This window comes from Amblyomma mixtum, chromosome 10, assembly GCF_055824585.1.
Source record: "Amblyomma mixtum isolate Tamu chromosome 10, ASM5582458v1, whole genome shotgun sequence".
NCBI classification, from domain to species: Eukaryota; Metazoa; Arthropoda; class Arachnida; order Ixodida; family Ixodidae; genus Amblyomma; species Amblyomma mixtum.
In genome coordinates, this window is record NC_143021.1 from 144,840,040 (window position 1) to 144,854,597 (window position 14,558).

The 14,558-nt window shown below is 45.7% G+C and overlaps 2 protein-coding genes across 3 annotated transcripts in view; one reads left to right on the forward strand and one right to left on the reverse strand.

Annotated features, from left to right (window-relative positions):
• Positions 1-5,301, reverse strand: part of LOC149327192 (uncharacterized) — a 68,707-nt gene extending 63,406 nt beyond the window's left edge. Inside the window, exon 1 of the mRNA XM_089562550.1 lies at positions 5,090-5,301. The gene's annotated coding sequence lies outside the window, so the exon portion shown is untranslated. The remainder of the gene's footprint in view (positions 1-5,089) is intronic.
• Positions 5,302-7,774: 2,473 nt separating this feature from the next.
• The window catches only part of LOC149327193 (uncharacterized protein CG43867), a 96,334-nt gene continuing 89,550 nt past the window's right edge, over positions 7,775-14,558 (forward strand). For both annotated transcript variants that reach the window (XM_089562807.1, XM_089562808.1), the window contains exon 1: positions 7,775-7,932. The gene's annotated coding sequence lies outside the window, so the exon portion shown is untranslated. The remainder of the gene's footprint in view (positions 7,933-14,558) is intronic.

The window sequence follows — 14,558 nt, forward strand, 5'->3', positions numbered from 1 at the left end:
GCCCATGAACAAATGCGTCCAACCTAACCTAACCTAAACTGACCTAACCTTAACTAACCCAAAAATGCTCTGAATTTCCTTCAAGACTTGCAATCTGTTGTACTAGTGCATGTCTAGCCTGCAGTAATTATCAGTTCTGTTCTTGCCTATTCACTCGATTTTGCTCTACTTTTCTATAAAAAAATCTTTTGCACTTTGAAAAAAGCTCCAGCTCAAAGATGTCTCTGTTGTCACCCCCAAACAATTCTCATTTGTGCTGAAAAAAAAAATAAAGCTGATTTTATTCTCCAAGCAGATGATAAAGCTATCATTTATATTCCCCTATTTAAATAGCTATCACTGTTTTTGTGCACACTGTATTATACACTATGCTGAGGCAAATACATGAGTGCAAAGCTCTGTAGTTGTTACTATACACAACTCATGAAAACGCTATCTAGGGGTGTCAAAGAAACCTATACATCTTGAAATAAAAAATTTTAAACAGTATTACAGTTGGTCAGAATCAACGAGGTGGAGTATTTTCTGCTTATTATTATCACAATTCACCAGTTCTATTGCAGCGGCTTTCAAGCCCGTGGAGCTGTGTGAAAAGCTTGCATAAGAAATATGCCCACCACTGCAAGAAAAACCTAAAGAACACAATTCATAGCGAGGTACCTGCATTTCTTTTTTTTGAGCCCCGAAGAAAGTGTGCCACAGTACAGAAAAGAACTGTCACTGTGCCAAAATGGTTCCGCCATGTTGAACAATCAGTGCATAATAGCTTCCAAATGCAGAACAATCGGAGACCACAAACTCATTGTCATTATCACTATCAGAACAACCTCAGCATGTTCTCTCGCTGCAAAAATTTCCCACTTCATGTACTTTGTTCACGAAACATGAAGTAATTATATAAACAGCTGTACCACAATGAAAACTATGCCTTTGGGAGTCTCTCTGAAAAAGCACTACAGGTTTGTTAAACTTTTCATGGTCCTCTACATTTTGTTGCAAAAGACCCTTTTAAAATTTATTCAAGTCAGCTTTGCCACACTGCACATCTATTTAACAAACAGGCATCACTGGGTAACAGTCAGGTAAGGACAAAACGCTGAACACGCCAGTGCTTCACAGCGAAGCGGGTGGTATCTCCATGAAAACTACACCAAGATCTTCCGGATCATGGACTACATGAATTATGTTCATATTTCCTGCATTAATTGGCTCTTTCACCATTAGCTGGGCATGTAGCACTGATATGAAGTGAACGTAACATTTCTTGAAAAGGTGTACTAGTTAATTGCCAATTACTGGGCTGTACAAGTACAGTGCAACCATATACCGCTCCCGTAATATGAACAAGTTTTCAAACTTTTGTCTAAATCTATATGTCAAACACTTTGGATATTACTGGCAAACTACACAAAAAGTGATGTGATGTCAATCATTTTGAACTGCTACGCTTGCCTTCTCTTGGAATCCACTCCATTACCCTTAAGGAACAGCGGTTATCTTACCTTCGCATTACATGTCCTGCCCAGGCCCATTTCTTCCTTTTGATTTCGACTAGGATGTCATTAACGTGCATTTGTTTCCTCACCCACTCCGCCCGCTTCCGATCTCTTAAGGTTAGACTTATCATTTTTCTTTCCTAGCTAGCTGCAAAGTCCCTAACTTAAGCTGAACCCTCTCTGTTGGCCTCCACGTTTCTGCCCCATAGGTGAGTACCGTTAAGATACAGCTGTTGTAAACTTTTCTCTTGAGGGATATTGGTAAACTGCCATTCATGATTGTGAAAACCTGCCATATGCGCTCCACCCCATTCTTATTCTTCTGGTTGTTTCCCTCTCATGATCTGGATCAGCTGTCACTACCAGCCCTAAATAGACATTCTCTTACTACTTCCAGTACCTCGCTACCCATTGTGAACTATTGTTCCCTTGCTCTCTAAACTCTCTCTAAACTGTGCATTTCCTTTTATGCATTCTTGGACACTGAAGTGGAGAGGCAAGAACTCGTGGTACAAAACTTCACCAACGGAACTTCCATTGAGCATCCAGCAGGCGGGTCAGATATGCATGAATACACATACAGCACCAGCCGTTGAGTCATCAGGTGTGCTCTATGTTTGTTGAATTTCTGCTGGAATTCAGAACAGCTGCTCTCTCGCCGCAGTTAAGTGACAAAAGGGACAGGTGTGCTGTTGCTAGGCGCACTTGCGAACCTACCAAGCATGCATGCATGGCTGCATTTAGGAAAATAATTTCTACACACTCTCTTCTCACTAAACAAAGAGCAGTGCAGAGTCTCCCAAGTGTTCTCTTTGCAGTAATGAAGCCTTAAAGAAATGATTGCTACATGATCAAGCCCACAAAGTGTCCCTTGAAATGCAGTGAAACTTTAAAAGTAATTGAAAAAGAATGTGGTCATTAAAACACTAAAAAGCCATTTACTTTTATTATCGCAATTGATAATAAAAGACTGAGGCACTACTAAGAGGCATGTGTTAAATAAAAAATAGTGAAAAATGTACCAAAGAGCATCATAAGCAAGAGAAAAAGGAAACAAGAGTGGCCATGTTCAGCAGCTAAGCAGATATGCTTTGAGTCCTTGGGTATTTGTGTACATGTGTGACTGGAACACACAGCTACGCTGAACTTGGTACAAATAGCGTATCCCCAAAGGCATTTTTAAGTCTACCGAAGTTCTCACGTGCCTGCTAGATGATTCCCTGTTGTCTTCCTCTTATTTTTGTCTTGGGTATACCAAGACCTTATAAGTTATGTTAAAGTATAAAAGTACACCTCCTCACCCTAACTGCAAACGTCAACTTGAAAGTCACGTTTAGCCCCTGGCAAAAAGCCTGAAACTCCGACTACTTCCTTGTATTGACACCACACAAAGTTTTCTGTTCACTAAGCAATCCACTTTATTTTTTCGCAATTCCGAATAATCGACGCACGCACACGTCTATGTAGCCGAGAAATGAAACGGGAAAACCCGCCCCGACTCCCTGCTGGCTTCCCCGAAGACGTCGTCGACGCTGCTGTGTTTACAACGAAGGCCCAGCTGATAGCGCGAAAAAGAAGCACCAGCAAGTGAGAACCCATACGAATTGCGCCGGGGCGATCACTACATACACGGAGGGTCACGTGCGTCTCGCGCGGCCGCAATATATAAATATATATCGCGACAAATGATCGCGGCAGATATCGTCGTCACGGCGGCCGCGCGCTAGCTCCCGCCTCCGAGCGCATCGTACCTGGCGCGCACGGAAGCCCCCGAGGGGCGGTTTTTCAGGCGCGCGCACTATCCGGCGTTCCCGGAATCCTGTTTACGCGTTGCGCTCGCTTCGATCCTGCACGTCCGAGACTTCTCCGCATCGCTCGACGCTGCTTAGCTAAGAAGAAGAAGCCCATTCCTTTCCTCAGCGACCGAGGGATCGCGTCTCGGCAACAGCTAGCGAGAGGTTGCGAAACGGAGTACGGGCCGCATCACATCAACGCTCTGGCGAGCGGGCCGGTCTGGCTAGCATTTGCGGCGCTTGGCTCACCGCCAAATGCGACCACGGATGTATGTAGCATATATATATACTATCGGCAGGCCTGCTCGCGCGTATTTCGCTATTCTTTTTCATTTATTTTCAGCCAAACTCGATAGTAGCTTAGGGAGCACGCGTGTTGGTTTCGCTTTGTGGAAGCGCGCGACACCTCAAGGGCATACGCGGCTGTGCTTTTTTTCTCAAGCAGTGCTCATCTCAGCGAGGAATCCTTCACGCGCGCACCCCTGAGACAGCTGACGCACGCGTGCAAGGCATTCCTGAGAGGGATATAAACATATATAAACAGGCCGAGAAGGAGCGCGCTGCGATTTCTTAAATGTTGCGCAAAACTGGAAAGACCCCGCAGCTTTCGAACAATTAATGAGCTTCGCGCGTCACTATGTCGTACAATTCTGCACATATAGCAAATATATATATAATCACATATATCAACATATGTGTCTATATGGGGTCACAGATACGACAATCTGTCACAGACAAGACGCGCCCTTGTATTCCATCGAAGTTTACTGTATGTGGAGAATGCGCGAGGATACACTTCGACAGTTGAAAAGCGCGTTGCGCATATATACAACACCATTCAATCACCCGAATATGTATAAATATATATCTTGATCAATTAATAGCCAATCATGCATATATTGGAAGAGGATCTCGCGGATGTTTAATCGAAAGCAAAGAACAATCACTGCATATATTCAGTATATGTGCTGCTGTTGCTGATGCTGTTCTTCTCAATCGTTTAGTTTAATTTACATACCGCGGCAGCAGCGCTAGCCCGTACAAATAATATGCGCAGCAGCCAAAGCGAGTCATAGGAATGGTGTTCGCGCACATTCCAGCGACAGAGAGAAAAAATAAAAAAATGCAAAAAAAGAATGACGAAGAACTGGCGAACAATAGCTGAGCTAGCCTACGCACCAAAAACCCCCGTAGGAATTCGTGAACGCATGATCTAGCTTTGATCTTATTACGCCGATGACCGGGACACGGCCAAACCATTGTGGCGTGTCGGCGGCGGCCGCAGCACGGATACTGCCTGCATGGTATGCGGCGGCCTTCAAGGTCCGGCGAAGTTCAAATCAATTAAAGGGCGCGTCAAGTACTGCGCGCAGCCACACTCCGGGCGCTAACTGGTTTCGCGCTCCAACTCGAGCTTTCACCAACACGGCGCAACAATTCTGCCGCTGCTCACACGGCCGCGGGGGGAAACAGAGATGTGGGTCCAAAAGAGTCTACTTGGCACATCACCAGGCGCGCACATTATTATAGAACAAGTGCGATTCGGCTTGCGAGAAAGGAGATCGAGATCATACACAGCGAAACGTATATGTGTGCTGCTTTGCGAGGCGGTCGCCGGCGCGGTAACCGCAGTGCCAGCGACCGTTCAACCCGGCCGCAGCCGCAATCGTCCGTGTCCTGTCACTGAGTGAGGGCATTGCTCGGCCGCGGCCCCTTTTCCCGCACAGCTGATGAGGCCTGTGTGTCGCGGAGACTGTCGAGCTACGACGGCTCTGTCTCCGGCGTGTTCCATGCACTCACCGATGACGGCCTGGGCGTGCGGCGGGCTGCTCTGCAGGCGCGGGGCGAACGGTGGCAGCTGCTCGCCGAAGAATCGCAGCACCACGCTGGCTCGCCGCTCTGCACGGCGCTCTCCGTCGCGTTGCATGGCCGTCGTCCGACGGGCTACACCCCCCGGGGACGCGAAGCTGGCGGTGGCAGCAGCGGCGCGAACGTTGTGAAGCGGCAGTAGCGGTGGCGGTAGCGCGCAACCTGTACTGCGCATGCGTCAGCGGTGTGGACAATGAGGTCCTTTTGTGCGTGGAACTATTCGACTGCAACAAAACTTCAAAACCTAACGCCTCGCGAGCCAAAATTTAATAACACAACTCTTGTCGCGTCATCTATGGGGAATAAAAGCAAACGGTTTGCGTCATGTTTATTGTTTTGTGAAGGAGAAAGAAAGGCTTAAAAGCGCAGTTTTGATCCATTAGCGGTACTTCTGTCTGTTCGTATTTCAAATTTATTTGATCTATAGACCAGATTTTTGAGCCTCTCCTGGGCGCGGCCATTTTGCACCGACTGGCGCGCCGCGGTGCGGGCGTTTCTTTGGGGACTGCGGGGCTGTGGCAGTTCCGCGGCCGCGCCTGCATATAGCCGCGCTTCGGGCGCTAAAAAAACATTGTCGAGCATACTTCCGCTGCGTGGCTGTGTTGCAAGAAGTATTTACGTTATCAAAGCGATAACATTGACGCGTTTTAATGACATTTAGTTTGACATTCAGGTTAATTGTGCCGGCGCTTAGAACGCGCTCGTGCTTATATCGAATTCCGTCTTGGTGCTCCACCGCAAAGAAACTTTTTATTCAATATCAAGAATTAGGTGTGCGGCTAGTATGCAGTTCCAATTCCCATGCACTCTTATTCCTTCCTGCCGGCCATAAAGCCCCCCCCCCCCCCCCCCACTTCCACAAACGGTTTTCTTGTCGCCGCGCCAGTTTATCAACAAATTACCGCTGTGAGCTCAACTGAGTCGCAGCGCCAACAGAAAACAAATTTTGTCATGGTTTATGCAACCTTGTGCATAAAAACGTACTTTCGCTTAATTTATAAAAGCTTGAATAGATATGAGCAGCTAATCCAGCTTTCACTAATTCTGAGGTCCGAAGTTGCGTTATGTTATTCAGGAGCTCTCGCCGCGTGTGAGAGCGTTGCGTAGGCGTTTGGCTAAGTGTGGAAAATGTAATGAAATCGCGCATATTTTCCTATGAATAATGTAGATACCACACCGCTGCGGTGGCTCAGTGGTTACGGCTCTCTGCTCTGGCCCAAAAGACGCGGGTTCGATCCCGGCCGCGGCGGCCGAATTTCGAAGGAGGCGAAATTCTAGAGGCCCGTGTACTGTGCGATGTCAGTGCACGTTAAAGAACCCCAGGTGGTCGAAATTTCCGGAGCCCTTCACTACGGCGTCCCTCATAGCCTGAGTCGCTTTGGAACGTAAAACCTTAATAAACCAAACCAAGCTAAGGTAGATACCAACAGCAGAAAGATACTATAGATAAACCTTTACCCCCCAGATACCTCTGACATGTGTGCGGAAAAAGCAGCTGGATTCGGTAGCGGTCGTGCTTACAATCCTGTGCATGAAATGTGTTTAATGGGAACAAGAGCAAGCTCAGCGCAAGGATGCCGAACACGTACTAGTGATCGAAAACACGCGCTCCGTCGGGACAACCTTCAGTCTGCAGCTCGCCTATCTGCAGTTACTATTCCACTGAGTCAAATCAATAGATCTATATTCTGATGCATAAAATTATCATAGATGATATCGCACATAAAAGGCGACAACAAACGACACGACAGCGCAGAAATCTGCTTCGAAGTGCCGGTTTCCAGTCGGTACACTACCTGGTCGACTACCCTCGGATGTCACGTTAACGAGTAACTGCGCACAAGATAACCGCAGCACTGTCTGGAAGAGGGCAAATGTGAGTAGTGACGCACAGCACACACCCTCATACGTTAGCTGATGGAGCACAAAACGGCAGAAGCGAACACGTAAACATGCGTTCTATGCGCGGCGCCGGCGCGACCCGCAGTCCCTCGGGCCGCGCGCGCCGACAGATGGCGACTGGCGTAGAGAGTAGGCGCGCGTCCGCAGCCTGCGTGCGAGGGTAAAAAAATCTGGTCTATATATACTAGGAATGACAATTTAATGAGAAAACCACTGGCAGATTTTTTGACCTTTTGAGGGCGCTATGTACCCCCTTCTGCAGTACTTAGGACATCCTATTTTCTATGCGTAACTATTTTTCACGGCGCCGTTAAAAGTTCCCTTGAAACGCATGCGTGCTTCTGGGGCTAAGGTGAGCCCAAGTGATCATTAAAAATAGGCAGGCTCTGAAACTAAAAAAAAAACCATAGTTGTTCTTGTAGCTATACTCTAATCCACAGGCTATCTTTGAAAGCATAGCACACTCCATGGCGTCATTCTGCTGTAAATCACAGGTAGAGTGGCTGGAATACCGATCGTTGGAATACCTATTCCAGCCACTGTATCACAGGATTAAATTCTCTGGTATGACACTGCTTGAATCAAAGTGTTTCTAAACAAGAAACTGAACCAAGGAAATACGGCAACAGAAGAGTTTATGCTATTTACCTGTCTGAAGTCGAAATAAAATTTCCGCTATTTCGACGGTTAACAGCAACAACAACATAAGCGTGATTCCGACGGCGGTTTCGATGTCAGAGCAACTAAAGCGATGTGCGGCTAAGCCTAACTGTGTGTCCGATGCCAGTGATGAACGTTGTTGCGGTGTGTGACCTTCCAGCTCTTTGTCGTTGCTTTCACTCGGAGCCCATGGGCAGCCTTGAACGGCTACGGTAAGCGCTCTCACGCACCGATCGTTGGACTACCACTGCAGCACCTCCCGTTAGCGCGTGCGATAAGTGAACAGTACCCGATTTTCCCACGCGCATCTGCGCTGATGCGATCGCGAGCTAGCCGCACGTTGTCTATATACTGAAAGCTGGCGTGTGTTTTTGCCATTTCGGACGAAAAACTAGCGCTTGCCGGAGTCGTTGCTGCAATGAGCAAAACTGATGGTTCCACCTGTACTTTGTACCATGTCGCGTCAAATGCATCGGGCCTCCGTACAGTGCATGCGCATTGTTTAGTTCACTCTGTTTTGAAAACCGTCGAAATTAGTGATCACAATACAGCACTTATCCGGATGAACGAGGCACAACTTCGTAGTACTCTGCTAGGTGTATTACTAACGATGCGCGCGCGCAGCGAAATTGATCTTCCGACTGCCTTTCTCTGGCATGAAAGATGGAGGGGGAGTAAGGTCCGTTATATCGTACTTTTTTTTTTCTTTGTCGTTGATCGGTTCATCAAAGCATCGTCGGCGTCAGGTTAGTAGAAGCTGTCATCCGCGCTTATTCACGTGCAGTTTGATGTGTTTCGCGCATTTTTTTGTATTGATTTCCTTTCCGGCGTTTTATTTTTCGCCGTCATATGAGGCTTTTTAATCGAGCATGCGATGATTCGATGGATTCGGCGCCGATGCTGATGCGAACAATGCGCCTGTTTGGGAAAAACCCAACGTGAGTGAAGACGGTGTGCATTGTTCGCTGCCCTGTCGATCTATTCTGTGCTCGACGAAAAAAAGTCGCCGAACCACGAGACGAGGTAAGGAGCGTGGGTTGTCCGACCCAAGGGGACGATTATCTCGGTCACGGTCACCGAAGGCTGCTTCTCTGCAAGACAAGGGTGCCTTGAGGCAGAAACAACGTTAAAATTTGCAGTGCGTGAGTACCAATGTGCGCAGCGCGAGGATGGAAGGCTTGATTGTGGAAACCGTTTGCTTATATAATAGTTTTTGTGCTATTAAATAACTGTACGGTAATTTTTTAAAGTCGAATGTTTGGTAAATGTCACACATTCTTTGAATTCATTAGCTTTGGAAAATATATCACCTACGCGCTGACCTTAATTCCATGGAAAACATGCTCGTATTTTCAATGAAACGATTATATTGGAGGGACGTTTTACTCTTAAACTTTCTTTTCGTGAATATTTTAGCTAGCGGTTATACTTGTTTCGCTGGTGACTTCTTTTTTTTTACACTAAAGTTTTCTGTGAGCGACAGAAAAGTAACACTGGTGCATGATGTTAATTAAAATCTTCACTGATCTGCTTTCACGCGTTAGATTTGCGAGCTAGCTTCCATTTCACGAACGCGAAGCTTAAGCAGGTTCTTATACAATGCTAGGGAGTGTAGCAAGTCTTGGCTTATTTATTTAAACCTCTGCAGCAAAAGGGCTACTACTGGGGCTAGTTGAAACACATCCTTGAGGATACCGACTGTTGCGTAAATCAGAGAAAATCGAAAAAAAATTCTCTCGGCCTAACCGCACGTTTGTTCGGGCTCAAATTTCGCACAGAGGTTGCATTTGGCGGTCAGTTTTGTTTTATACCACATTTAGGTGGGGTACTTGCCTCATTCGGTAAGAATTATTTGGAAATCCCTATTGTCTGCGGCTACGAAAAACCAAAACCGAAAGACTTCGCAGCACTGGTACCCGTGGCGCCATCTCGTACGAACCGGAGAAACGAGCTGTTTACCGGGGAGGGCGGCGTAGGAGGACTTGGACTCGCATCCAAACCACGGCCATGGCTTTCTCTTGATTGCTGTACGACTGCATTTTAGGTGATGTCTTGCACTGCTTCTCAGCAGACAGCACCGAGAAAAGATGATTTGCTCACCAATTTAGTGCAGCTGGGTTTCTCCAGTTGGTACGAGATGGCGCTACGGGTACCACTGCTGAGAAGCCTTTCCGTTTTGGTTCTCCGTCGCCGCAGACGATGGGGATTTCCAAATAATTCTGACCGAATCAGGCAAGTACCCCACCTAAATGTGGTATAAAACAAAACTGACCGCCAAATGCAACCTCTGTGCGAAATTTGAGCCCGAACAAACGTGCGGTTAGGCCGAGAGAATTTTTTTTCGATTTTCTCTGATTTACGCAACACGCGATATTGGTGAGTGCTAGCAAAATACGGAGAGGGATGAACAGACAGGACGAAGTGCTACTCTGCAGCAAGCAGCTGGGGAAAAACTTAATCTTTAGTGCCAAGCATGCGAGATTTTCCTCTGAACTGAAGAAACTCCGGCACTTTAATTATATGATTATGCTGCCCACACACCTGATGACCCTTTGGCTGCCTGCTTGTACTGTCGATCAGCAACTATACTGAGTATCATAATGTGGCCACAGCCCACTTTTGATAGTAGTCTGTGCACCTTTTTGACAGTTTGGTCATGTATGAAGAGCGAAGCATAGTAGTGAGAAAAATGTTTAATTTTTCTGCCTTTTGTTTCGGTGACAAGCTCGAGTTATGGTTAGTGTGACCATGTCAGTAAAAGAGTACAGAAACAGTATGGATTCAGGATGTTGCATTCTGTCAACATTTGGAAGGCAGCAGGATTCTTTAGTATTAAAACAACGAGATGAACACATTGTGTTATGCACAATTAATGTTTACCAACTTGCTCAGTTATCTGCCTTGATGAACACAGAGAAAACAGGATGGATGCTTTTCCTTTTTTTTTTCTTTGTGCATTCATTCTATTGCTTGTACTGCTGAAAAAATCATGCTTTAAAATGCTTGAAACCAATCAGCCCCATTACATGCTGTTTGTAGCTGTGTCCTGTTTCTGTACTGTTTTCGCAGTATTAGAGTAGCTGTAATCTTGTTAATGCTGTGGTTTATTCATTTGTGATGAAAGTTTTTATTTCATGTGGGTTCTTTGTTTTTCTAGTGATGCCAGCCAATGAAACTTATTGGTTTGCTTTTTGATGCACGCAACAAAATGCTGTGCTCATGCTCAAATATTGTCAACAGCATTGTGTTCAGAATAACGGCCTGTGGGCCAGTTGGTGGATGATTAAAAAAACGGCGAGTTTGTTGTCCTCGTGTTGTGCTGTCGTCGTTGTGCCGGTGTTTATTACATAAGTGTGTTCTGTGACAGTCCGTTATTTCCCTGAATGATTGCATGGGTGTGGCTTATAGGTTTACTGTTTTAAAGAACTGAACGGCACCAACTACTGCATCATTTTCAAGCCCGTACAAAAATTTTCCTCGCAACTAAACTACTGGATAGTTTGGGAATGAATTTTATACAGAGGTACTGTTTTGTGATTTGTTATGCTTAATACTTTATTTTCTCATATTACTTGCCTATTTCATTCAAAATAATATTGGAGTGGGTCATTGTATGTGGAACTGGACAAGCACAAAAAGTCAGCAGTGCGACTATCACTCATTGCAAAGGGAAAACATAAACCTTGAAGACCTCTGTGGGTTTTCCTTTGCCTCCTGTTCCATATTCTGCCTTTCTAGCAAAAGGGAACAGTACTTTCCTTTTATGCTGTGAATTTCTTTGGTGCAACAAATATCTTGCAAGTTATTTTAAGCATAACAAGGTAATACAACAGAATACGGCACTAAACCACCAAATACCAAGCATGGTGAATCGAGCAGCGTGAAAGGGAAAAAGAAAAAAAAAATTCGGTGTGGCTTAGCTTGGTTAAGCCCGGTAATTGCGAAAGCAATATCCGTACCTACGTCATGGTTCAGCTGGTAGTGCAGCTGGTGGTGGTGCTTGTGGTTAGACTTGTGGTGATGCATCGGTTGTACAATCCAATCCAATGTAATCTAATCTAATATAATCTAATCTCATCTCATCTAATGTAATCTAATATAATCTAATCTAATGTAATCTAATCTAGTGTAATGTAATCTAATGTAATCTAATCCAATCTAATCTAATCCAATCGAATCTAAGGCCGCCGGTGGTGGCACTGCCACTACTCGCAGACGGCGCGAGATGGTCGCCCAGCTCTTCGGCGTGACCTCACACAGAGGTCATGCGAAAGGTCATTTCATGTGCACCGCCATCGCACGGCAAAGGCTTGAAATTGCAAGTAGTAAAGCTTTCACTTTAAAAGAAAAGAAAGAGAGACTGAAAGGAGACAAAACAGGTACTGACTCAGCTGATGTTTATTAAAGTGAACAGGGAATATGTAGACAAGCCAGGCAACACCACAAACCACACAATCACCGAAAAGCATACAGCATAACATGAGTCATTACTTGCCCCGAACACTTCCCTGATCGAGATAGCCCAACTCGCTGCATGTTAACGCAATGGATGGCACACATATTTGTCACCTAGGCGTAATCTTGATAATTTCCTGGTGGTCTATCGAATACCGCTATGTTGTGGTCGGATTTATGCGAATCAAACTGGAGGGTGTATCAATGTGTGATTGCAGGAGCATGAGAGATTTTTAGATATTGGTAGGGGTTCCAACTTGGTTGTGCATTGTAAAGGTGAAGATTGCTACCCGTTCCTTTCAGCTATGCACATTTTGGTGGTTTGTTCATTGCAGATTAATGGGGAAATTGTGTACTGTGCGATGTCAGTGCACGTTAAAGAACCCCAGGTGGTCAAAATTTCCGGAGCCCTTCACTACGGTGCCCCCCTTAGCCTGAGTTGCTTTGGGATGTTAAACACCAATAAACCAAACCATTGTAGCTAGACACATCTTACGACTAGGTGATGATTGTGTGAGTGAGCCATCCGTCATATTAACATGCAGCGATTTGGGCTATCTCGATCAGGGAAGTGTTCGGGGCAAGTGATGACTCATGTTATGCTGTATGCTTTTCGGTGATTGTGTGGTTTGTGGTGTTGCCTGGCTTGTCTACATATTCCCTGTTGACTTCAATAAACATCAGTTGAGTCAGTACCTGTTCTGTCTCCTTTCGTGTCCCTGTCTTTCGCACTGGTGGAATCACCACGACACCGTACCAACTTGCCCAAATGTCTGCCCTTCTGAAATTCCACTCGTGAGTGAAATTTTGTCTGTGACAGATTGACTGTTATAAGCAGTTATAGAAATGCCGTGTCAGTGCATGTGTCCAGAATCCCAGTTAAGAGCACATAATGCTTGCCACCATGACAAAAATGATTAATAACAGCAGAGACCTGCTCAGAGCGTTTCCTTGTAACTTCATAGCATAAAGGAGCCTTCCTTCATTTTCGAATTTTATTTTTTACATACTTTAGGGGTAAAAATCAGGCAACAGTGCTGAGCTCAACTGCGTTTATGAAATTCTAAAAACTGATATGAATATTACTTACACTGGGCTACATGCCTCTGAATAATTAAAGGGACACTGAGGAGAAATTGAAGTTGGCTTGTATCGACAGAATACCAGCTCCTGATTACAAAAACGCCACTCATACTGACAACAAAGCTCTTGTAACGTAGAAAAGAGCAAGAACCAAAATACAGGTATCGCCGCCACAGGCCAAACTCGCAAGTACAAGCGTGATGAGATCATAGAACAAAACAGTGTTGCTAGAACGAATGGTTCTAGCAACACCAGGAACCGAGAAACCATGCATCACTGAGGCGCAGCCAATGCATGCGCAAATCTCCTTGACGTCGCCAGATGGTGCCACGTGCCCGGCTGCTAGGCGCGCTCCTGAAGCATCGGGACAAATCAGCGCCTGTTTTCCGGCGGTAGGCGGGCTCCCGTTATTCCGCTAGCGGTAACAAGGTACACGGCATGCTAAAGGAGTCTATTTGCGAGAACTTCGTTGACGACTTCGAGAACGAGATCCATCGTAACGCTGGCAAAACGCCAGTGCAAACGTAATCGAAGCGACTGTAGCGACGGCCGCAATAGCCGATAGATGCCTTCAACGTGCGGCCGGCGGTAGCTTTCTTTTCGGCTGCTGCTAGGCCGCACTGCTGACAGCCAGAAATCATGGAGTCTGCGTTACGTCATGTGCACGTCATGTTTCACGTCTCTTAGTCCTCTGTCGTCATAGACGAATCCCAAGTTTGAATCAGAGCGGCGGGAAAAACTTTTTCAACTTCGAATCCAAATTTCTTAGAGATAAATGCATCTTTCGCTGCCGGCCAAGTGGCAACAAAGCCATGACATGCCGAACTATCGGATTTTACTATAAAAAAAATATTAATAGTGCTCTCCTCAGTGTCCCTTTAAGGAGCTTAACTGTAAGAGTTGAAAAGTTATCTATTCAATACTAGTTAGCCAGCCTGCTAAGTCATAGCTGCCTTCTGATGTACTACACCGATTGATACCAATGCTATGCTGAAAAGAGCGCCCTTCTAACTTAAAAAGCTTATTTGTAAAAAGTGTGTGAAGTCTTGAGTGAAACGCCCTGTACAACAACATGTACAGGGTGCCCCCAGATAACCTCTGCCAGAGGTTTAAAGCACAGTGGCTATTGCTAGAATGGAAACTGAGAGAGCCGCTGGTTGCCTAATTAGCTAAGAAAAATCAACATGTAAGGTACCCGAGTAAGTTTGGATAGAAAGTTATAGCATGTGAAAATAACGCCCAGATAATTAATTTTTCGGTAGTACATTTACTATAACTCATCTCATGCCTGCTCGTGCTG